A 26,293-nucleotide genomic window follows, 5' to 3' on the forward strand; every position below is an offset into this window, starting at 1 on the left:
AGATTTTTATGTTCATTCTGTTTTGCTTAAAGAGCTAATCTAGTTTTTACATATCTACAACTGTTCCCACAATGTTTTGCTCATAGATTCATGGCTTGGCTAAACTGATGGTTGGCTATTAGCATGTGTGATTATTTCAAGGCTCATTATGGCTCTGACTTAGCACATTGTTTTATGGGAGATGGTGAACTTCCTCTGATCTCCCCATGCCTGATCTCGAGGATTAACACCTTCATTCTTCACCTGAAAGCAGGTCTGAAAATCACTAGACCCCTCCATGACCTGATGACATTCACCATAATGTGAGAAAGGATTTTTTTCAGTCTGAAAAGGAATTTTTCCTAAATTCAGCGAATTAGCTTGCACCCAAATCTATTCTCTCAACTGTCTGAATGTGAAGGAAGGAGATTAAAATCAGAGATTAAATGCACTTGGGCTGCTGTGGAGCCATCAGGGAAGAGTTTTATTTTTATATCAAAAGTTAATAACCTCTAATTTTCCCCTTTTCTTTTTCAGGAATAATATCATACAGTTTATAGTAAAAGGAGCCTGAGAGGTGAATCAGAATGGTATAATATTGGTAGAAGTGCTTTTGCTTTCGAAAACATATGGTAGGAAATCATGTAACATTATGAACATTACGCTACCATGTGAATAAAGCTCATGGAACATAACATGCCTACCTTCAAAGATTACTTCTGAAAATGCATTGTAGAAAGTTGTGATAGACATGAAGGTCTTCTGATTGCAGTGCATCTGTTCTAAACAAGAGACAATGTTTCATTGATTTAAGAACTTTTACTTTTTTTTTTTCCATTTAAAATGCAAAGAAGGAGTTTTGTGCAAAAAATTCTTGCTTGTTTTCCCAGCTGCATCAGTTTGTCCAACACAAAAAAAAAAAATCCCCTCTCTTAAAGTCCTGTTTTGGTGCATATACATACTGACGGATGCTGATACATGCATCAAACCTACATTTATGCAAGTCAATAATCAACCGATACACTGACTGAGCAAAGTTGATACAGTACTATTTACTAAATCTTGTACCTATAATTTTAAATATTCAGTTCTACAGTGCATTCAAAATGTTAATTACTAACTAGATCTGATATCAATTCTAATTTTCCAAGAAATAATTGTTGCCATATTCCTCTTTTTCAGACATGAAGACAATCTGCTATATATCTGAATAGCGATCTTTGGTTTTATGTTGTTTATAACAACAAACTGTATTCTGAATTAGTCTTTTTTAATCCTTCATGTATAATTGCAGCTTAAACAAACTGATACTAAATATTCTGATGGTATATTTATTTATAATGATAAATCATTGTTCTGCTTCTTTGTTCTGTCAGGATGTGAGTAAATAAATCTGATATAACCATGAAACTTATTTGCATGTTTGGAAGACTATTAACCTTAGGGAAACTGATTTATTTGCACAATTCAAAGGAAGTTGTATTTGTATTCCTTTTAGAAGTATGGCACATACTTCTAGTACATAAGTGTTTACCATTAAAAAATTTCTAAAAAGTTATCAGACTCATTTTGAGAAAAAAATATTTCTAAAGTTACTGTATCATAAAATATAAGAAGTCATAATGTTTTAATTAGACATGTAACTGTGGTATAAAAATAGGCCAACCTCTAAAATCAGATTGTATGACATTACAGATATGTAAAAATCAGGTTTGGGGGTTAAGTATTCCATTTGGAAACAAAATAGCTACATGCTATAGTTATAGCGTTAAACTGCTGGCTTCTTTCAAATGTCCATAAAGGAGAAGAAAGCACATGTGTTCAAAAGGTTTTTCAAGCATTATTAAGTCTAGCGCTGTCTAATTTGATCATGGACTCCATTCTGCTAGCCTTCCTCATCTTAATCCATTTATTGTAAGGGACTCTTCCAGGGCTAAACCTTCAGCCAGGCTGAAAGCATTAGCCTTCATTTTGTAGAACGTTATTATCTAATTGAGTATGTGTCTGTATTACTGCTTAATATGAAAACAATACATTTTTCTATGCATATATTTGTTTTTGACATTTTTGATCCTATACTATATTTGTAGTCATCATTTTGATACCTTGTTTAACTTATAAATAAGAACATTATAGCTATCTGAAAAGTAAATTAACTGCAAATAAAAATCCAGATAAATCCAGTTAGAAGCTATGTTCAAGCTATGCAGGAGCATGCAAATACTGGGGTTTTAAATCATGGTTGTATTACAGATGTGAGAGCCTCTCCTAGTTAACGTCTTGATCTGTATACCCTGGTAACATCTTGCTGTTCAACGAGGAGCCATCGTATTTTTTACTGTAGTCAGGAACTATGATTCCAGGGTATGTTACAATATGCATTAGTCAGTAAGTCTAAATGCAATCTATATAACTGGCAGCAGCTATTAATTTTCCTTGTGGGAGAACTTTATGTTTGAACAAAAACCAGCTTTCAGGATAAATTCAGCATTGGATCTAGATCACATTAACTTCCCACAGGTCATAGAAAACCACATAAATCAGTGAAATTTAAAATCAAGACTGAATTCAGAGCTATCATACTATACACTATAGTTTATAGTATCAAACTATATCATAGTATTATTATATTGCAGTATAGTATCACAATACATTACACTGTTTGGAGAATGGATCTAAACAAGACTATAAACTCCTTTAAATCACTGAAAAAAATATTCCAAAGTACCCAGAAAGAACTAAAAATGTTTAGCCTACATCACAGCTTGTTTTTACAGGCACCTTTCCAGCCTACGGACCAGCTGTTGAGCTTTTGCCCTTCTGAGTTCTAACTAAAACATTTCTCCTGTTTTTTTAGGAGCGTGACTGCCGTTCTTTACAAGATGATGGCAGGAATATGGAGAAGTGGGGATGCACAGAGGAAGAAAGAGAAAGGCACAGATTCAACCCATTCCTGGAAGCTATCAGAAGTGCTTATTTCTGGTATTATGCCCATTTCATCCCCCAAGTGCCTCTTCAGCAGTTTCTTTCTTTTATTTAATTAACTTTCTTCAAAGGTTTTCCAGCCAGAGACTGAAAGGAGACAGCACTATGCTACCATACTCGCAGATCCCAGCCCCCTCATCTGAGAGGAATTTCCCTCAGTGGGTCCTCCTTGAAACAGGTAGATAGCAATACACATGCTGGGTAAGAGCATCCCTAAACCTACCTTCCTTCCTTCCTTCCTTCCTTCCTTTCTTCCCCAAAGCGGATGCTGTTAACAGATAGGTAGGCAACCAAGAAACTGGGAGAAAGTTAAGGTGACATAATTGATTAACTTTCTAATTAGACTGACATTCAAAAAGATAAGCCTATATGTTGTGAAAAAGGCATGACAATCTGTGTGACCTAAATTCATCTCTGTAGAAGTAAGAGTGCATCCATGTGGAATAGCTGTCCTGCTTTTGCAGGACAATTCCTTATAGCATTTCCCCCCAGGCTGGCTGTTTTGATGAGACTTTTAGCTTTGCTTTCATTTGGGTCCCACGTGAGCCCAGTCAGCAGGAGTCTGCCCTGACTAAACCATTGTTGTCCAGGGATGTCAGGGAAAACTTGTGAGACTGAGACAGTGCTGGCTGCTAGGGGCTGCCGTCACACCAGGCAGCAGGCTGAGTCCTGCCCAGGTAGGGTGACCTATGGCCAAAGCACAGACCCACAGCCCAGCCCTGCTGCCTTCACCACGTGCATACGCTCAGGAATTTCCTTTGGTGTTTTCTGTTTGAGGTTTTCTGGTGATAAAATACTGACGGAACAAAAACTGAACCAGTCATGTCTGGGTGAAGGGAGCTTTCACTGGAAAAGTTTAAAGCTGTAGGGGGATAGACAGAAGAAAGGAAATAAAACCAGGCTCTGAAGACCAACTTATCTAACTATAAAAGCAATTAAGTGGGATGCAGAATGCCATATGACTGTAGAGGTTTGACCATTTAGGATTCAGTTTGTACCTACTGCTTTGTGGAAAACTTGGAGATAAGTTTGTTGGTTGTTTGGTTTTTTTCTAACTGGATGAGTAATAGAAATGTTTTTGAAGACTTGAAATTTTAAAGGGGTAAGAAATATGACTGTCTGCATTCAATAATTATCCCATCACTGTACCATTGACATATGAGCATTGTCTTAGGAGATATCATCCTGAAACCTTTTAAAGCCATTCATTTTATTTTAAAGTCATAAAATCCCTTGGTTTTATCTCCCATCTCTAATGTAAACAGTGCTTTTAGAGCCAGAACCAGGCCAGTTTGAAACATTTTGTTCTCATACTCAGGAGGGACTAAATTTAAAACCGCTAGTGAGCCAACACCTGCTACGAATAAAAGATAGGCCCAACTTCATGCTCCAAATTTATTTTTCAGTGCATATGGGAGATGAGGTAAATCTCCAAGAGGCTGCTCAAAAGTTTCTGGGGGAAAACACACATAAGCAACAGTACTAGGAGCATAAAGTATCATGATAAGGGAAAAGTAATTGTTTCAAAGGATTATCACTAAGGGACAGCCCAAATTTGTAAGCATTTTGAGATTTTATTTCTTTATACCCCAACTGGTTAAAACATAGAAGTAAACTGCATAAATCTATTTCAGAAGAAACTGAATACAGAGAAGGAAATAATCAGAGGCTGTGGCAACGTTTGATTCAGAGATGTAGCTGATGAGATCAGACTTATATTTGTACTTCTCAGAAAGGATGAGGGCCAGTGAATCATGACATTTCTCTTCTGGCAATGAAATGTACATTTAGTTCTATTGTATGCCCAGAATAAGATTTTAAAGCATTGCGTATGTTTTCTTCACGTTCTCCATGCAAGAATGAGTGTCACACTGAGAGGACTGACTCCTTATGCCATTAATAGGCAGAAAAATGTATTTTGCTTTAGATATAATTTGAAACATCACTTTTAAAAACATTATTTTCCCACACTTAAGTTTGGGTTTTTTTAATCTTTCATTTTTTATATATTGTTGTACACAGAGCTCCTATAGAGAGCCACAGTCCAAAAAAAAGACTGTCTGAATGACAAATCCAGCTGCATGCAATCACACTGCTTTTTTATCCTTTCTACACCCCTCCCTGAAATACTCTTCTGCCAAGTTGTCTACCAAAATAAGAAAATCTAGTTAGCAGGTTTTCTATAATCATTTTCCCCATGCTAATGAGTTAATATTTATTCTTGTATTCTCCACATCCATTTGATTTATCCACCTGTGGACAAGAAGGGATATTCCTTTATATACACATAACTGTAATACAGGCATGATGGCATAAGGCTTCAGTGAAATCTCCAGAAGCACAGCAAGGATCCTGGATATGTGCCTAGGCTGCTAGTGTATGCTGAAATCAATAGCGAACCTCACTATTGCTATTGTTTTGTGTGCTAGTTGTATTTAGGATGGCATTGTTATGACAAGATGAAATACAAGTTTTACTCCACTGTGAATAAAATCTCAGCCTTCAATACAGAGATAATCTCTTCCTTAAATATTAGTAGACAACCTAGCTTGGACCTCTAGGAATCATCATACTACTTCTAGTGCTACTGCTACTACTAAGAACATGAGGAAGTTTAAAATTTCAAAACCACAATCTAACAAGGAAACAAGAAAGGAAATAATGTAAATCAACTCTGAGGGCACCAGGGCAGTACTGTCAGACCAGATGGAAATTATCAGTACAGCTTTTCATTTTATTGGATGCGTTATAGTCTCCTGTCAGCAACTTTCAGAACCCCCTGGAGTTGTCTCTGACAGGGAATTTTCTGAATGGCATCTGTTAAAGCAATATTGAAAATAAAATGTTATTTGTTTTTACTGCTATTCTAACAATAGCCTTGATAACATACAATTTACATAGTTTGCAGACATATAAAAAAGCAAAGCAGATACAGACAAATCTGCCCTTATCTGCCTGCATGCTGCTTAAACTTTGCAGATATGCTGTTACAGATCCTGTTGCATCCATTTTAAATTATAAGGCTATTCTTTTGCTGGAAGATGTTCCTCATCATTATTATCCTCTTTAGTGGAGTTCAACAAATAGAACAGATATTTGGTTTATAACTGAAGTGCTGAAGTGGTACTTAATGTAGTAGAAACTCAGAATATTCCCCATGAAAGTAGAGAAAGCTGGACCATGACACTCCTGTTTCACATTGTGAGTCCAAGACAGCCTTTGTATCTTGACTGTCTTTCCCACCAATAATTTTGCCATGACCTGTTTTCATGAAGTTTGTAAAATCAAGCTTAAAGGCAACTCCTCAGTTACAGCACATCCACAGCCCCCCTCTAACTGTAATGGAGTTTTACCATGTTTTTCATCCCATTTTGTGCAGGCTCAAAATTAGGCTCATATTTCTCACTGTTGTTATAAACAGGCAAACACGCTGGCTTCATAGAATCAGAAACTCTTTGTGTTGCCTCTTTGGCTCTAATTTTGGTTTACGAGAGCTGTTCAGTTTGGCAAGTTAAACATCACACTTCTGCTCCTGACTTCTATGGCTATCAATATAATGAGCTAATTAAAACAGAAAAATCAGCTCTCTGCTACCTACAGAAATGTGTGCCTCCCCGTTCTTCTTTGTAATGGCTAGATTTCAACTTTGATGACAATGACATACTATCTAAAAAGTATCCTCATGGTTTCTAAGAAATATCATTAAACCTGATTTAGCATAGCTGCTATCTATTTACATTTCACTCATTCCTGTATGGATGAAACATTAAAATGTAGATATTTTGTTTAAGTAGATGAGGACAAAAGCTTTTTTCCCCCTCTCATAATAGCTGTTTATATTTCATTGGAAAATCAAGTGATGAAAATATTTGAAAATTTGAAAACAGACATTTTTATACAGAAAAACTGTAACAGCTTTTACCCCAGCCTGATAGTAAAAGTAGTTCACATGTTTTCTGTTATTACTCTCTTCCATATGACAGATTTCCTGGCTGGAATACATTTTTCTGTAATGCATTACTGCCTCCCGCTCCTGGGACTTCTATCTTTAGGGAATCATTGAAGGCTGAGCCTGACTGGGGAAGGTGACCAGAAGGAGAAAGTGGCAACAGCAGGAAATTACACTATAACTGCTATGACACAGGCATTTCTAAACAGAAAAATATATTTTCAGTGAATTACATTAGATTCCTATGTGCAGTGCTCCATTGTTTTAATTAAAAATTTTCATGTGATCTGGTCTGCTTTGAAGAAAAATATCTTTAATCAAAACTCAATTTCCACTAGGAAAATTTGGGGTTCTGTTGTTTTGCTTTGTTTTTCACTATGAAGTGTAGGTGTAGCATTCAAAGGTAAAACATGGCAGAATTGGACTGAAAGCTGCTGAACTCTACAGTGTAGTTTTACAGAGGTAGAACAAGCATACACTTGTTCTTTTTGCACTTACCTGAATCCTCCTCCCACGGCAACATATTTCCAACACATTCTACATCCTCAGCTGTGCTCCCACAAATCCTAAAGGGTATGAAATACCTTCTTTAGGTGCTCCACTATTCTGTGAGGGAGAGGACCTTGTACTTGTATATGGTCACTGTTTTCCTGTGATAGGAATTAACAAAATAAATAAATAAATAGATTAAATAAAAAAATATTATTTTAAAATGCCTGCAAAAGACTTTCCATATCAATGTTTTCTATTTTCACAAAAAAATGTTGAAGACATTATAATATGAACTTTAAAGAATTTTAATTTAAGGAAGGTATTCTTAAAATCATACTGAAAAAATTCCATTTATTTATGACAATTATTAAGGACATATTTTCACACTATTTTTTTATTAACTTTGATATAATCTGAAAATATCAAATCACTAATTATAAGCCAATATTATGGAATTCACACTTGTTTAAGTGATGAATGCAAAAAAAATATATTATTCCCTTGCTCTTCTAACTACAGCTCTTACCACTTCGTTCCTAACGTTTCCTACTGTTAGTATATTGAATTCAACAATTCTTTTCTGGAGAAGTTAGTAAAATACAAGCATTTTTAGAGAGTAGTGCAAAAGCTGGCCTGTAGTGTATTCCTGGATCTACTCCAAGAGCACTGGTATCAGTAAAAGGGTCTATTAATCTCAGTGATCTTTTATCAGGCTCCGCAGAAAGTGTGGTATTGCAGATTTCCTTAGCACAGAAGTAACAGAAAAAAGCTTATTTTAATAAAATTCTTGTAATCAAAAGCATTGTAAATATGTTATTTTTATTTCAGGATAGGATGGTTCTCGATTGTATCTGAAAATGTAAAATCTTTCAAAAATATTTTCCTCTACAGACTGGAAACCCAAAGACTTCAAAGTGATTTCCCACCCCCACCCCCACGCCCTTCCCCCACTGCATTTCCTGCTGGTGTTTTAGTTCCTTCAAATATATTTAAAATAATAATTATTTTACTTCCAAAACTTTCTAGTCTTGGAGGTCTACCACATCTCTCCTTCCCACTCTTTTTTGGACATGTCTATAATATTTTTATCATATCTCAGAAGGGATTTACGCTTATGTTTTCAAATGTTTTCTGTAATCCTTGTGAATCCTACAGATTTCAAAACACGTTTTCTTCAACACCTGGAGTGGCCTGCTTTAACCCATTTTTAGTCAAGCAGTCTGCTGTACAATGTCTTGTATCCCAATGACATATTAACATTTAGATTTAAAATGTTAGCGTTCAGTGAGACACAGTACTACACTATCTTTAAATCATTTCATCTATCACTTTCTTGCCACACTTTTATGTACGATATGATGAGAGAACTAAAATACTTATGACCATCAGTATCTGTGATGATAGAATGAGCCAAAAACTTCAGGGAAAGGTAAAACCCACCCTTCATCCAGTAGTTGGGAAAAGGAATCAGGCTTTTGCTGGTTTAGATCTGATTCACAGTAGGTGACTAAGAACATGAAGATGGAAAGCAATTTGGATGAAAGCAGTTCCAACACAGGTGTTTGTGATTGTAAACAAGGAGAAAGAAATTCCCATGTGGCAGTTTTCCACAAACTCAAGAAAACAGTGAGAGCTTCTGAGATGGTTCTCCAAAGGATAACATGGTTCAGATGAGCAAGCAGTTTTTAAAGGGAGGCAATATTAAATGTGAAGGAAAAAACTGCCCTTTTATTATACGTTACCATTGCAGTATCAAAAGGCTTGTAATGACCATAACATTAACAGTCATATAAAAAAGAGGCTCACAGAGAAAGTAACAAGGATACATAGAAAAGTATAGTACAAGCTTGTACTTCAAGGAAAAATAAAGCACTTAATGGAATATACAAAGAAACACATAAAACTGAAAAGGCACAAAAGGTACATTAGAAAAAGTAGAGCAGTATAGGCCTCTGTAAGGAAGACAATAGGTTTTTGACATGGAGAAGAATGAATTTGTGTTTTTTCTTTATTATTATTATTATTGTTGTTGTTATTATTATTATTGACATTTATATTAATATTCATGTTAATGTTATTTATCTAACTTGTTTCAAGATTCTGTAAAAAGGTTAACAATAGCTATACATTCAGCACAATTACCAACAGAAGCACAGGTCAAACCAGAAAAAATGGTATTTGGAGTTGTCAGCAAGACAAGAAGTATACTGCAGGATTTCCTGGAGGAAACACAAGACCTCAAAGATCTTTAATGGGCAAACACCATAGCTATTTTTCAAAAGGTATAAAATGAGTAGTCTAGGAATTTATAGATCAGGCAGACTTGCTTCAATATCAAAAGGGATCCAACAAAAAAAAATGCAGCATTAAATTTGTAAGTGTTGAAATATTCTTGATGATAAGAGAAGATGATAGTGAGTGTGAATTAACAATAATTATTATGCCAATTATATGCATTTTTCTTCTTTAAACTTTTAGACCACCTGGTAAGAGACAAGTAGATTACTCCATAGTTGTTGCCTTACGTAAGGCTTTATGGTATCCCAAATTACATTATTGTAAGCAAAATAGAGAACTATGGTCTGGATTCAGTGATTTTGTAAGGTAGGTACTAACTGAAAGACAACATTCAGACTAACTGAAAGACCAGTCAAAGACTTCAGTTGAACTGAAGGACCCTATCAATGAAGTCTCATAGGCAACCTCTGGAGAGCACACTGGGGAAATGTTGTGCTGATGTCCGGGATTTGGGTCCTCCAAGCCACCAGGACAGGAGTTGGCTAGAGCACATTGTGAGCCTCCTCTTCCCTCAGATCTTGCCTGATACTGTTTTCACAGAAGTCAAGGAGAAAAAAAAATGAAAGGCAAGAATATGAAAGAGGGAAAACTGGGTAGAGACAACTACCACAACAATGCATCTCAGCTTCAACTGAATCATAGGGGGAAAACAAGTCATCGGTGAAATGCAGTTATTCAAAACTGACAAGCATCTTACATGTGAGACATGAAAAGTCTTCAGAACTAGTTATGCTTTGATGGGAGTACCTATGTCCAGTGTTGGAATCCACACCTTCCAAACTGCAAACAAGCTAGGAGTTGGAAAGAGAAAAGTATAAGGCATAAGAAAATAAGATATCTGAACAAAGCATATGTAAATTACATTTTTGTGTGACCTGGAAAAACAACCAGAAAAGGTGACATGAACATGTCTTTGAAAAGAAGCTGCTGATTGATTGTTCCATCTGTGTTCCTTATGGGCAGGAGGAGCTGTACCAACTTATTCTGCAGAAAATCTGATTTAGAAGAAACATTAATAATATTAGTAAAAAAATTTTCTAACTTGAGGTTTGTTAAATGACTTCAGCAAACTGCATCACAAGGTCAGCAAATTCCTATCAAACAGGATTTTCAGGAACTAATTAAGCAAATATTTGGAAGGACACCAAGTGTAGGATACACTTAATTCTGCTTTACAATATAGGATGAATTGCAGGGTGCCTTGCAGCTCTCCCTAGACCTACATTTTTATTATTATGTATATAACGAGCTTCAACATCAAATTGTTTTCACAGTCTAGGAAATGATGACCTGAATGTCAAATTTGCTTATGCTGATTCATGCTAATGTAATCAGCTAGGTAACTGGTGTTTCTACTGATAAAACATAACATGGGCATGAAAAAGAAAATAAATTTTACATGGGTTCGATCCTAATTAAATGCAAAAGAGATATACTTATTCCCAGTATTATGATTATTCTGGTTCTCTCCTAGTAGGTAAACATTCATATTCATGGAGATCTGAGGGACATTTGTATTCCTTACTCACAGTACTCAGAGTACAAACAGGATCACACCTGATTTCATCATAAGAAATAAAATAACCATGGCAGTGGTTTAGGATTTGCTCTTTTGTTGGCCTTTTCCTCCCTGCTTCAGCTGAGAAATATTTACTGTATAATGATGGATCACGTAATCTTACTCTATTTCTTAAAGTATTAAATAACCTTTCTTTGTTTTCTATGTCTAACAGCTTGCCACATGGTGTTTTTCAGTGAGGGAACACAAGGCCTTCAGGTAGCTGTTGGCCTGTATTGGACTTCCCATTTTACCCAACAGTGCGGGATTTGGCAAAGCCATTCACAAAAGCTGTTTGACAATAGCAGAGAGGAATACAGGGGCAATGAACAATTTGACACTCACCGCTCTTCCACCTTCAGGCCTTTCAGAGTGACCAAAGAAAATCTTTGGTCTGAATGACAGTCTTTTGTTGATATGCCATGTAACTTGCCTCTGGGGTTTTTGATGTATCTTTTTGCACGCTGAGCCAGCCCAGGCTCTCAATAGTATCTGTCATAATAACATGACTTTATTTAAGTTTAAACTTAAATAAACACCCTCAATGAACAGTACCTCTTGAGATGGTCTGCTACCCACAGCAAACACATTAAAATCACAATTCTTATACTCACCCTCCTTTTTCTTGATCTCTTGTGGGGTGTCTCATGGCTACCATCATCATCACATCTACCCTCGGATCCAGAACTTTCCTTCCCAGTACTTCTTCGAAGTGATGTGCCAGCAGGCTGATAGACCTCTCAAGTGCTGACAAATTGTTTCATTAATACTATAGGTAACTCCCTCTTTCTTTCCAGTGGTTACTAGAACCTGCAGATGCCATTTTTGTGGGCTAACACAGTATGTCCTTACGTCACCAGGTTTCTATGGATGGAGCTGTATGTCCCTGTCTTTTCTATAATCTTTATCAAATATTTTCTTAGCATTTGAGAGCTCAGGTTTGCAGTCTGTATTTCCAACTGACAGTTTCTTCAGCACTGCAGACTTCTAAATAAAGTCCTGAATTAAACTGGTTTTTTTAAATAATGACATTTAGAAAAGCATTAGATTTCTAAGGAATTATCTACGATATCGAGATATAATTTTATCACCAATTCACAGTTATGTTTCTATCATTTGATGTAAAGATAGGAATAGAATATCTAACGTCATCCACCACAGTCAGTAAGATGAAGTCATCATAATTATTACCAGCATAGTAAGAACGTTTCTGATAGTAAGTGACAGGATATAACAAGGTATGCTTTGTTGATCTATATTAAGCTCATTGACTTGCCAACAGTTACTGAGAGACTTCAGGTGGGTTTGTGGGGTTTTTTTCTTTCTTTTCTGTGCATAAGTTGAAATTGCAGTTTTGATAAGTTTCTTAAACTCTTTTGTTCCTTTTCTCCATATTCATGCTGGCTCCTAACTATAACCTTCCAATGTGATTTAAATAATTCACAAAATATGACACCTGCTGATGCCAGGGTAGGATATGCCAGGGAGGCAGTGTGGTTTCCATTGGAAACCTTACAAAGCTTTTACATGGGAACATAACATATTAGCCTATGTTTTGCTTTGAGTGTTAAGAGTTTTATGAAGCCAGAAGTCCCAGAGTCAAGCCTGAGGAACAAAAGAAAAAGCTTACAAGGAGTTCAGGAAGCCACTTGATGATTTTCACACAACTCTGTTAATGACCACTGAAGTTTTCAAAACCTTGGGTCTGAACTAATTTCTGCCAGTCTGCATGTAATTTCTATTGGCTTCATTAGTGCTGGAAAGAGGAGGGTGGAATTCCAGTTAGCGTATTTGGGATTGCATGTGTGGTCTGTGTTTTGTTGTTTGTTTTTTTTCCCTTTGGACGTGGTCCTACCTGTCCTTCAGAAACTCAGCCAAGCAAATTTGGAGACATTTTTTATTGCCAAGGAATCTTGATTCATTGACTTATGTGTTTCCCACCTACTAGCAAAGAACCTGCATTGCGAAAATTTGAATACCCTCATCTCTGACCATCATACGCATTCTCTTTGTCTTTGGGACTGTGAGACTATACTGCAACTTAGGAAAACCTCAGTGTGGTGAATAAAGCAGCCTCTGCCTTCACCATTATCTTTGCTGGGGAGCACCATCAGTAGTTCCTGGGTCATTGCAATTTTTTTCTGGGCAATTCATAATTACCTTCATAAGTACAGATTTAGGCTTTTCTACTATGGCCACACAATTTACCTCATCTTGCAACAGGTCCCTCCAAAAGCTCACCAACTGCTTTAGAGTATCAGAGAAAGGGAAAGGACCCTCAAGTCTGTAATTGATCACACATTAATGTGAGGATTGATTCCTGCTGTTCTGTGGAAAGAAGACACCATTATTTTAAAACAAAAACAAAAACAAAAACAAAAACAAAAACAAAAACAAAAACAAAAACAAAAACAAAAACAAAAACAAAAACAAAAACAAAAAACAAAAACAAAAACAAAAACAAAAACAAAAACAAAAACAAAAACAAAAACAAAAACAAAAACAAAAACAAAAACAAAAACAAAAACAAAAACAAAAATAAAAACCAAACCAGCAGCCGGAACCACTGTTATAAAAACACCCATCAGTGGAATTTTTTGTACTGATGGGATCATAGACCTGATTTTTGGTGGGAAATTGCATTGGGTAATTGCATTTTGCACAAAATGCGGTTCAGTTGAATGTGAGATTCTTTTGCCTTACTCAGTTGTGTATTGCTGTTACATTTTGTTTAGTGACTACCTCTGTCTCCTGTTTTCAATACAGGCATCTGTATTTCGTCGGTAAGAAATGTTCTTTGTCAGTGAATTCTTGTCCAGAAGCATGAATTTTGTTAACATGTGAAAGCAGTAAATTTTCAATGAAAGTTGAAATCTAGCATTGTGTTGTTTTGAGGTTTTTTCCAGGTAGATGGAGAAGTTCTTATTTGTTAATTATAATTGTGTTTTATTATAGATTTTTTGCCAAATATAAAATAAAAATAAAAAGAATATCTGTGTTCAGTAATGTTTATAATTTAAATCAATAAAAGGAAAGGAGATAAGCAACTGCTTTCAAAAGGAAAGATGCAAATCGTACTTAAGAAATTAATGTGTTTTCCTTCACTCATTATTTCCATATTTCTTTTAGCTGCAAAGGGGAAGAGGGCCAAAAAACCAGCTACAGTCATAGATGTGGTAAGGATTTTTTACTTTTCTCCCTTCAAAGAGCTACTGAACCAGAAAACAATTTCGACAGCAATACTTGCCATCAGCAGTAGCAAAACATGTAGACCTAGTATTTTTCAAGATGCAATGCATTTCCACAATTCTTTAGTAAAATGGCCATGGGGACTATTTAAATATGATATTCATCAGCATTATCCAGGGCTATGCTTTTTCTTTTTTTCATTGCAGCACTCTACCTGTACCAGAATGAAAACCATTGTGTTTCATCAGTCAACAGCCTAGAAAGAGAGTTTAACATGCTGGTGTAACCTGTGCTTGGGTCAATTGCAAAAATACTTCCATTAGAAAACAACCTGGTGCCCAAAGGGCAGGTCGGTCAAATATACCTAGTGTTGCACAAGTGACTGTGGAAGAACACTTAAAATTTGGGCATAAGTTATCTAGAGAGACGCCACATTCACTCTGATGTTCCCTTCAGGTTTGGTTCGTTGCCTTCAGAAGTTTTATTCTAAATATGTATAGGGTACTTGTTTGGTGTTCATTGTTAATATTTTGGACCCAGCTGTGTTTTTATAATACATGATGCTGTCTCACATCTGTACATGGGCTTACAGTTCATATTTTTGGATGATCATTTGCACGTACAAAACTTTGAACAAGACAATTCCTTTCTGTGAATGGGGTTCTTAAAAAACAGCATCCTCGTCACAGCTCCTGTAGTTAACAATGTTTCACACCCAGAGACCTCTATTATTATTGCTACCAGTGGTCCATATTTTTATCTCTAGAAAAATTTGAAAAGCTAAGCTTTAGAAGGAAATAGAACTGTCCTTGGCAATTCTACAAAAATACAAACTAATTCACTTCAAAAAAATCACTAGAAAACAAAATAAATGTCATTCCTGATACCATCACAGCTATAACATTTAAAGTCTTTCTCATAGTGCCAATAACTTGTTTTATCTTTGAGCAGGCTGCCTGACTGTCCATCTAAGAAAGAACTTCTTTTCATTTCATTTGAAAATACAACCTTTAAAAGAAAAAAAAATAAATTTCATTATTTTGGTATAGAATGCCATTTAATTATACATTGACTAAGAACTGTAAAATTTTTATCCATTCTTATTTTTGTATGCTATCACTGGCTTTTGGTTTGCTTTTTTGTTTGTTTTTATTTCTTTTTTTTTCCTTTTTTTCTTTCTCAGTATGTTATTTACCATAGTTTAAACCATTTCCCTGAGACAGGCTATGGATTGATATTGTCTGCCAGACAGCCCTGGTTTGTTCCATACATTTTGCCTGGGGCCATATGATGATCACTGATTCTTTCCAAATTTCTGTCACAATGTTTGTCCGCTCATTGTGCTGAAATAAATAAATTATTAAGAGCTACTGGATTATGTTCTCTACAACACTTGAGTGAAAGACCTTCACTTACCTCTATGTAGAGCAGAGTACTTCAGATAATTACATTTTGCCAGAAACACGCTTACAGGTTTTAGCTATCTTTAGAACAGGAGGCATTGCAAATGATTATGCAGTGTGGTTTTCATAATTAAGTATATATTTGTGGTTAGGAGATCTGGCATCAACTTCTTCACTGTCCTCAGTAAGGCTGTTACTTCACCCAGTTGCTGACTTGTCAAAGTCCCTGCACAGTCTTTCTGTTTGATTTTATCCTCCCGTCTTTCATTGCTATTCTCAAACTGCCATTACTACCTAAATTCACAGAAGATGAGGCCAAAAGTCCTGCAGGGCAGCACAGGGCTTCCGTGGTGGCCCTGTGGAGGCTGTGTGCCTGCGGCAGGAGCACCAGCCTGATCCCTGTTTCCTGGCCACACTGCTTACCCATGTCATGAGCTCCACAGAGCCACCCAAGACACCTCTGTACCCAACTAGATAGTGATTGCCAGAAACACAAGTCCTCAGTTTTCATGTTTAGCGGTTTAAGCACCCTCTGATAAATAGTTACTCTTCTTCATTAAAGGCAGGGATGATGACAGTGGTATCACTATAGGGAACAAATGGCACCTCATCACCACTTGACACCACCCATGCTGTGATGGATGCTTTTAACATAAAGCGCATATACCGTAGCTCTGTAGTCTCAGGCAGTGCTGTCACAGTGTACTGATAATTCTCAATTCATTCTGATGCTTGCATGCCTGCACACAAGTGCACACTCTCCTACACATATGCTTATCTAGTCATCATAACCATTCTCAGTTAAAAAAACATAAATTAAAAAAATGAAATTTTTCCCTGAGAGAGAGAGATCAAAATTCTCTTAAGTGGGGATATTGCCTTAGTGTCTATTTAAATAAAGCAATGGGAAGGTTGGTAACTGGCATTTGTGTGTGTGGTTTTCCGTGTACTTATTGTTTCTCAAACCAAATGTCTAAGTGAGACAGTAATAATAAGGAAAGAATGGGAAAAAATGTATGTAAGAATGTACAAGAATTAGAAAAAAACACACTTCCTCTCTTACAAAGCTAAAATGAATTTGATAGCTTTATGATGAATTAATGAATTATATTTTTGTTTTAATTTTGTTTATTTTGTTTAAATATGTGCAATCACACAATAATGTATGAACATGCCATATAAAGTCTGACTCTGAGTTACTTTAATGTCAAAATAATTAAAAAATAAACCAAAGATTTTAAATGTATAAAATTTGAATATTAAGCTATACAAAGTGGGATATAAAAGTGCAGTAAATGATAGCTCAAAATGTGCTTTCAAATTTTTGTAATTACTTTCATGTGAATAAAGACTATTTATGCAAAAATAGATCTACACGAGTATCTTCAAATGGATATTGGTGACTTAAACATGAAATAAATAGTTAATTGTTGGCTTTCTGAATTGTTATAACATTTATTCTTAGGATAATATGGCATTTCCATGACTTTTATGTCATGGAAATACACGTATGTAAATATACATTTATGAGTATATTTGCCAAGTGAGTAATAGAATTATCCACACATAAATAATAACAGTAAAAAAAGTCTATGAAGAAATGAACAACCAATATAGTTGCTCTGAATTTCAATAAATGAGCACAACAGACAAACATACCTTGCTTCAAGGAATCTCAGCAATATTCAGGTCCAAAAAAAGAACAGTGCAATTGCATTTGAGAAAATTAGTATCAGCAAATGTGCACTGTAGAGCACATAAACATTATTATTATAGCCAAACTATGCTCATTCATGCACAGTAACTTCATTTACTCATATCAGATTGATGTAATCAATCAACATATATATAGTCTCTTTACAATAGGCACTTCCCTGCAAATAGATGACAAAATTAAATCGTGAGAGGGTGGGTAAATACTCAGCAGCGTTTGGTGACATTTGTTTAACAGCTAGTTAGAGGGGTCCAAAAAAACCCCCTAAACTGTATGGATAGTTGAAGCCCAATGTTCAAGCTCATTCCCTGACTTTTATTTAGTACATTTTTCACCATGGTTATATTCATTGTGCTATGGTATATACGACAATTTTAAAACAAGAAATAGGAAAATACATGGTAGCTTTTCTTTGTGAAGCTCTGGGTATTTTTGCACTGTCAAAAAACTTGGCTCTTCATTGCACTCCTGGGCCTTTGTCCATATAGCAATACAGTTATTTTATACTGGAGTTTCTTTTCTGAGTGTTCCTCTCACAAAAAAAAGCTCAGCATGGCAGGATAGGTGTGGAGCACATGCTCTGCCCCCCTCCCCTCCTTGCCAACACTATCCCAGCAAAGTCTGCACCTCCGAGCACCCACCCATGACTTCACGTCACACCCCTGGACATTCAACTTACAGCTTTGTTTCTTGCCATAAAAAAAATAGCACTGTAGTACAGTCCTCAGACTGTTTTGGATGCTTTGAACAGGGTGGGGGTGGGGGCACAAAAAGTAAATAAATAAAAATATCCCCCAAACCTCACAACTACAAGAGACCCCAAGCAAGTAAAATCTGATCACTACAGTTTAGGTCTGCCAGTACATGCGCAGATTCTGTGATCATGTATGTCCTCTGTTTAAAAATACAGATGTTCTCTGTGTATCATTAATGACATAAGATGAAACCTTACCAAGCTCCATTATAAACAAAGGGCTGCTTGTTGAACAAGACAGTTATGAATAGTTTCATGTCACCCACATCTTCAGGCAGATTGGGTAGCAGCCTGAGAAACACATTCATTAATGTCTGGGTCCTTCTAGATCATAGGTTGGAGGTTGGCTAATGAAGATTAATAAAGAAAAACAGAAAGTAGAAAAACAACAAGCATTTCCATTCGTATCGTTACCTAGAATATTCCAGGTGGGACACCAAGACATAGGACTAAATGCTAGAACTGGAACACTGCCTCTGTATTACGTAAAGAGACTTTAATCACAGGAAGGAAGACTGTATATATTTTCCTTCAGCTTCTCTGTCATTTTCTAAGATGGATTTATTTTTTATTAGACACATGCTTTTACAGGCGATAGACAGAAAATAGCCAATGTTCAGTTTGGATCATGTCCTGCTATCAGAGAAGATTTATTTCTTCAGATGAAACTGGCAAGGTGCAGCAGATGGTGACTGAGACCATTTGTTGCCAAGAAATAAAATATTTTACAAATCCATGCAAAATACAGAGTTAACTTTCCATGTGAGGTAATTCTGGATTAAGCTGACTTCCTCCAAACCTTCCCATGAGCTTCAGTAGCTTTGAAAAACATTTCTGAAAATACATCTGAAAATAATACTTCAGAGAAACATGTCAAACAAAATAGCAAAATTAAAGAGCATTTTTGGAGCATAGCTAGGAAGGTCAGCTGAGCTTGACTTTCAGAATTACTGGTTATGCTCCTGGTGAAAAATTTCCTCATCTAAACTGCTTTTGATCTTTTAGTACAAGCCAGTTAAGTTGTGAGAGAGAATACCACTGAAAAAAAACCATATCTGATTCCTTAAAAGAAAGTAGTTCTCTATATAATGTCTGAATCCAGAAGTAAAAAGCCAGGGAAGTTCAAGCATGTCTGTGTGTGATTTAGTGCTTCTAACAGGGTTATTAATAAAGCATTTTGGGCTTCTAAAATAATTTTCTCTATCATCTTGTGATAAAGAAACAACTACAACACAGCACGCACTGCTCTCAGTGTGGGGTTTTTTTAGAATAATGAAAAAGAGGGAAATTTGGATTATTTCTATACAAAGAGGATATTTTCTCCGCTGTAGTTGGTAGGACAGTATAGCTGGGGTGGTGGTCTGGGTCGGGGGAGAGGCATGCTGAGCCAGCTGTTGAGAGCTGGCTGTGGATGCTGGGGTGGGAAGGAGCAACCCAAGCTGTAGGTCCCCATGCCCATGCCTGCCCTCAGGGATCCCAAAGGACTGGGGGGCTGCAACCAGCTACGCTGGTGCCTGCGGGTGGAGAAGCCCACCCCATCAAGCTGGCATGGCACGTGCTGACTTAAGGGGAATCCAAAGGGGTTTGAAAAATGTCTCATACCCATCCAGCTGTTTGACTGTCACTGCCTCACGCTTGAATGACAACTGGCGATGTTTCAGCAAGGTTACCAAGGCAGTAGAGCTACGACTATTTGTGTAATTAGGCTGATGCAGTGTCACTCTGAAAAACAGTCAAAAAGGAGATAAAAGAGAAGTCTCCTGAATATCTCAAATTGCCTGCATATCAGTGCAAGAAACATACATTAAAAAGAAAAAAATCCTTAAGAAGATAGAAGTCAATACTTTAATTGGCTTATCAGAAGCTGACAAGAATATTAATAGAAGTGTACAGCTTGGTCAGGCAACAACAAAGAATATTTATTTGCATAGAAGTGGTCAGTAATAGAGATCAATGATTAAAAGCATTTGTCCTGGGTGTTTTAAAGGGAATAAAACTGAGAAGAAATATGAAAGCAGTATTTTAAGTATGCGCATGAGGGTTGCAAAAGTGAATTTAAAAAGCTCTTTCCACAGGACCTGGATGACATAGCTTATTTATTGAACACCTATAATTTATGTGTTCCTTATCAGGGTTAAGTAAGATGGCCCATCCACCTAAGGCTGGTAAATTGTCATGGTTGGGTAAGATGACACATCATGATACTGAGTCCTTTCTAACTCCTACCTGCAACTAACTCCTAACCTCTCCTCAAGCTTTTGTCACACATATGAGATCTCCTTTGTTCCTTCCTTGCTCCTTAGGGTCATGACTCCCACAAAAATCAGTTTATTAACAGTCCAATTAAGTTTATATAACAGTTTGCACAATTACAAAAGGAGGCGTTAGTCTAGACGTGAGGAGAAGCTTTCTACCAACACTGGGAATTGTGCGCTAGACTGGTTTAGGTGGCAGGACTATGGTATTTCCAACTTAAAAATAGTATAGAGCTGTACAAGGATCTGTCAGGCAGGGTTCCGTGGTGGCCAGTTCTGCTTTAGGATGTTTTAATTTCTCCACCACAGCACTCCTAGCAGCTCCAGAAAGCTACTCTCCAGTGAGACACTGCAGCCACCACCCCTGACGTGCTTCAGGACTTACAGAGGTCCTAATGCAGAGTCTGAGACTGAGTATCCTGCCTTTTTTGTGTGTCTTTTCCTCTAATAGTTCAATTACTCAGTAGCTGTGTTTTGTGTTTTGATTTTGGAGACCCAGCTTGGTGAAGTGGAAAACAGATCTGAGTGCATCTCTCAGCTCCCGCAGCATCACTGCACCTCTTGGGGCTGCTGCATTCCTGGCTCCAGCAGCCCTCCCCTGTGGCTGGAACAGTGATGAAGTGAGAGATGTCTCCCATATCAGGACAATAATTAAGGACACTTTTGCACCATGATCGCGGTCCTGTTTTCTGTCTAACAGGACAGATCAAACCCAGGGCTATCTGGCACCAGTGCTATCCTCTCATGGGGCAGAGACAGCAGAACCAAGAACTGGGAAATGTAAGGCTGTGCTCCATGAAGAGGATTTCTACCCCATTCCCCTCCTGTAGGATTTCTCCAAAGACCAAAAATAACCTAACTGAAATTCTTTCCAACATATGTTTTGTTTATTAACACATAATGGTGTTATGTCTTACTGTTTACGTGGGTTATTTCTTTTCACTAACAGTAACCTATTAACACTAATGCAGAAGGTTAATTTTAAAAGATTTATTGTCTCTAAATTAATTATATTAATTTAATGAGCCATCAGACTTCAGCAGTTTTCCCAGATAGAAACAAGATGGAAAAGTGTCATTATTTTTTTTTTTTTTAAATTACCTTCTTCAAATTTAGCATTTTTGATGGTCGATATTGCCTGTTTTGGAAACTGTTGTTTAGGAGACAAAGCATGAAGAAGTTCTTTATTCATGTGTAAGGTATGAAAGCAGCTAGCGCACAGGAATTTTTTTCTAGGGTGACAGATGAAATGGTTCTAACATTATGAAGTGATTTAATGTTAAAACCAAATGATGACAAATATAAATATTTTAGCAGAGGGAAAGGTCTCTATAGACATAAAACTGTTACAGAAGTCACATCCAGAAAGAAAATGATTTAACAGTCACAGGACCTCAGTGATTAGAATATTTGATTTTCCCATAGGTCAAGCAATCTCTTTAGTTTTGGGAAACTATTCATAGATTTTAACGTGCATACTAAAACTAAAAATTCTTGAAAACCTTGACAGTTGCTTGCATAAATGTTACACAATTACACGAAGGAGTATTTCCACCCACAAAATTATTGAGGGGGGTGGGGGTGGGGCGTGGGGGGAAGATTTCTAGCAAGTCATGAAATACTACATTATGTATTTAGGCAAAGTCTTTGGGTAGCAATGATGGAAAGTGTATAATCTCAGTGAAAGTGCCAGCATTACATTGTTTTACAATGGATATGATTTTAACCAAACTCCAGAAGGCAGTTATTGATAAAGCTTTTGGATTTCCGTATTCAGGTCTTTTTTGCAATGTATCTAATTTTTTTTCCATAAAGTCTTACTTGGCAAAATCAGCATTAGCTTTTATAAGTCATTATTACCAACAGTGCTGTTCTAGTTTACACAAGCACAGGCTACTCTATTGCACTAAACATCTTTTTTGCACTTTTTGTACACTTATTTATTACCATTCTTTTACAGCAACAACATGTATTACTTCAGTAGCATTCCAAAGTCTTTAATCTCTACCTCAAATTATCTAAACAGCTGCTTCAAATATTTTTCTCCCCTAGAGAAGTGTCATGAATAAAGCGGATGACTGTTAGAAACACATCTTCATTATCTCTCATTCTGACATTTAAAGTATATTTAGATTAACTGTATCTTCTCCTTTTGCATTCTTATCTGCATGATCATTCTAGTTATTGTATTCATAGTCAGGAATTTTCAGAATTTTAGTAAATTTAAGAGAATGCATCAGAGCATTTACAAAACGTAGATACTCAAGACTGATCTGGAACAAGTTGAAGTAAATGTAAGGAAACGTTAAGGAACTGATTATGAACAAACTGATTTATTTCAAAGCGATGAAACAGTTGTTTCAATATTTTTCTCAGTTCTGCCTCTGATGTCTGAGTAATTGTGATTGTAGAGTCTTTACAGACCCTGAAAAAGGCAATTCAGTAACTCCACTAGGCTCCACAGAGAGTGTGTAGAATAAGACAGTACAGGTCCAAATTATGTTCACATCATACTCTGTTGCTTCATAGAAATTTTCAGTTGAAAAATAGTGCCATGAAATACAGTTACTCTTTTATTGTGTCTCTCAGTTGTTTATCCCATCTCAATGTCTGACAGGTCTAAATTTTCTTACTGGAAAATGTAGTACCCCTTCAGCATCAGACCATGTCTAGGTTGAGGGCCCAGAAGGCACAAACCATAGCTGCCTGCCCAAGTCCTCACTAACCCTCACTTCCAGTTATGGCACTTTATAGACCATGTGGTGCCTAGAAAATGAAAGGACTCATAGATTATCAAGCAATCTGGATCTTGACTTAAAAGAATGCAGTCGAGACGATGTAACTCATTTTACTCCATACACTTACGGACATGACATTTGTAAATTCCTTATTCCAAGTTGCAATGTTGCTTACATGTCCTTCCCAGAAGGCTATGCTCGGTTGTGTTTCTGTGGGCTACAAGGCTGAGATCCGTTGCAGATATTTATATGAAGGCTAAGTGCCATGTTCTGTCTTGAGGAGAACGTGGCATTCCTGTGGCAAGATGTATCTCATCCATAAAAATATTTTGCCTAAGCATTTTGTCTACATTTATTGCAGTGCAGCTTATATACAAGAAAGTATCTCATACAAACATCTATACTGCAGTTTTTTTAACATCTGGTGAGGTGGATCTCACTGGAGTTCTTAGGACCTGCATAGAAATGAGACACCCATGGAAGCAGGATCTGAGCACCATATTACATGCTAAGCTATCCTGAGATATGGAGGCTTCAGGTTCTTGAGGAGATGACAGTATGGCTATGATAGATCTCTATTTTCTTGATCCCAGCTAGTGGTCCCACCATAGCATTGATGGAAAACATACTTTTGTGTAAATCAATCACCCTTCCCGCAGCAAGGGCAGCAGTGACCAGAGTCAGGGAACAGATGCAGCAAAGCTGTTGCCCCTTACTCCCACACAGTCAGTCATCAAGCGATGAGTCTAAAGCTCTGTGCACTAAGACATACCTGCACAAAACACCCAGAGAGAACGTGCTGTACTACACCTTCATCAAACAAATCGAATGGCTGTGTGACTATATTATGGTGAGTATGGTGCCATAAAATACTGACCAGCTTCTCTCCTTCAATAAAAAATAGCTACACACATACATGATACACATTTTTCAATAAGATCGTACATGGTTTTTATTCATTGGTTTAGAATTGAGCATGAAATTCTATAAAGTGTGTGAGATAAGAAATAAAAGAAAGAGAAGGGTAAAATTTATTCTTTATGTGAGCCTATTTCATGCCTTACACAGATGAGCACCTTACACAGCTGTGCAGGGACCGCAAATTGTCTCCACAGCACCATCTATCGGTATTTCCTTGGCCATGAAACGTGCTGCTGAAAATACACACCTGGGAGCTACACACCACGCTTGTTCTTCCCACTGGCCTGTCCAGCTTCTGTCACTTCTCTTCAGCTAACAGGTATGGACACAACACACTGGAGGAACTGGGGAATACAATGGCATCCATTTATTTTAAGATAAATAGGAGCTTGCTCTCTCAGAATTACTCATTAATCAATGTTCTAAAAATCTACGCAACAAATTATCCTGCTTTTCTGTTTCACATAATCAAATGTGAAGTAAATTTCTGTCAGAATTTAACATCACTAGGAGAAAATAATACCAAAAATGTAGTTAAGGACTGCATTAAGCTCTTTGAAATCCAGGAAACCAATTTCATACTGTTCTATTACACACACACATACAAAAAAAAAAAAAAACAAACAACAAAACCAACCCAGAAAGCTATGAAAGCACTCTAAAATGGTAACAATAAAACCTTTAGTCAATTTTCTTTTAAATTCTTTCTGCCTAGCTATATACAAGCATAAAAGATCTGGCAAAGGATTTTTTTTCTAATTGTTAAAGGAAAGCAACTTCAATCTTGAAACATCCTTCAATATCATCTTGATATCCTGTGGCTCAATGTCATCAATATGACCTGCCATAGAAAATTACATATGACCATTATGCTTAACTGTTAGTGAGTCTCAGTATGCATAGCAAGACTGGTTATAAGCAATCCTTCATAAACAGAAATAATCCTTTTCCAGCACTTTACATTCATGAAAACATTTAAAAAAAAAAAAAAAAAAAAGATTAACTTTTTATCTAAAATGCAGAATCAGTGCAGAACTCATTCTAGGCAAATCTCTTATTGTTACTACTTACAGGGCATTTAATGGTTTTAAAAAGTATTTATGATTTCTTCCTAGGTACTGAGTGCACAGTCATAACGGTGTTATAAAAAGAGGTGATTGCGATATTGTAAGAAAGAAAACCAAGTCTCAGAAACAGGACAAAAGACGTATTTACAATGTAGGAAGAGAATTGATGTCTCAAGCCTGAATATCTTCCATCTCCTACTCATTCTAGTGTCTGTCTGCAAAATGGGTGAATTTTATACGCTGTCTGAGGTTCTACACAGTCTCAACACAACCCACCACCAAGATGAACTGTTATCCTGCAGATTGTAGGAAACAAATCATTAATATACCGTAAAAGCCAAAGTTTTAAAAACATCTCTCTTTATCACACAATTTAAAAGCATCACTGATGTATTTGTCTGGTGGAGAAGGAAAATTATGGGGTTTTTTAAAGGCTTGGGTAATTAGTCTGTGATTTTCATTTACAACAGAGTTCCAAACAGAGTTTGAGGAAAAAAATATGTATGCTTTATCAAAGTGTGAGTTGAAAAAAACATGGAAGTGATAAAACTGCCAAAAAGCACCTTTAAGGACAGGATTCAGTTGCCTGATGTCATTTTAGGCACTGCAGAGCTCTTGGCTGGCAGGATATCCCGTCTGCTCCTTTGGCCAGCTGTGGATCTGCTGTCAGGCTGGGGTTACACCTGCCAGCCTTACATGGACCTTTGGGATACCCTAAGGAACCTAAAATGGTGCTGATGGTTGGGCAATGGAATTCCTCATTTACAGTCCTATTGTCTTAAACCATAATGGGCACAAGCCAAATTCCTGTGCTCGAAGCCACTAGTGCCCTGCTGGCTTTTATGGGACTCTGCCCAAGGGGAAGAATTGCCCGTTTTCAGATGTAAGGGCCAGGACAGATATTTGCTCTCTTAAGCTACATATGCTTCCAAAGTTGAATCACGCTGTTCAAATGGCATCTGAGAGTGCAAACAGATTGGCTGCATGTCTT

Source organism: Falco peregrinus, chromosome 4 (genome assembly GCF_023634155.1).
Source record: "Falco peregrinus isolate bFalPer1 chromosome 4, bFalPer1.pri, whole genome shotgun sequence".
Taxonomy (NCBI): Eukaryota; Metazoa; Chordata; class Aves; order Falconiformes; family Falconidae; genus Falco; species Falco peregrinus.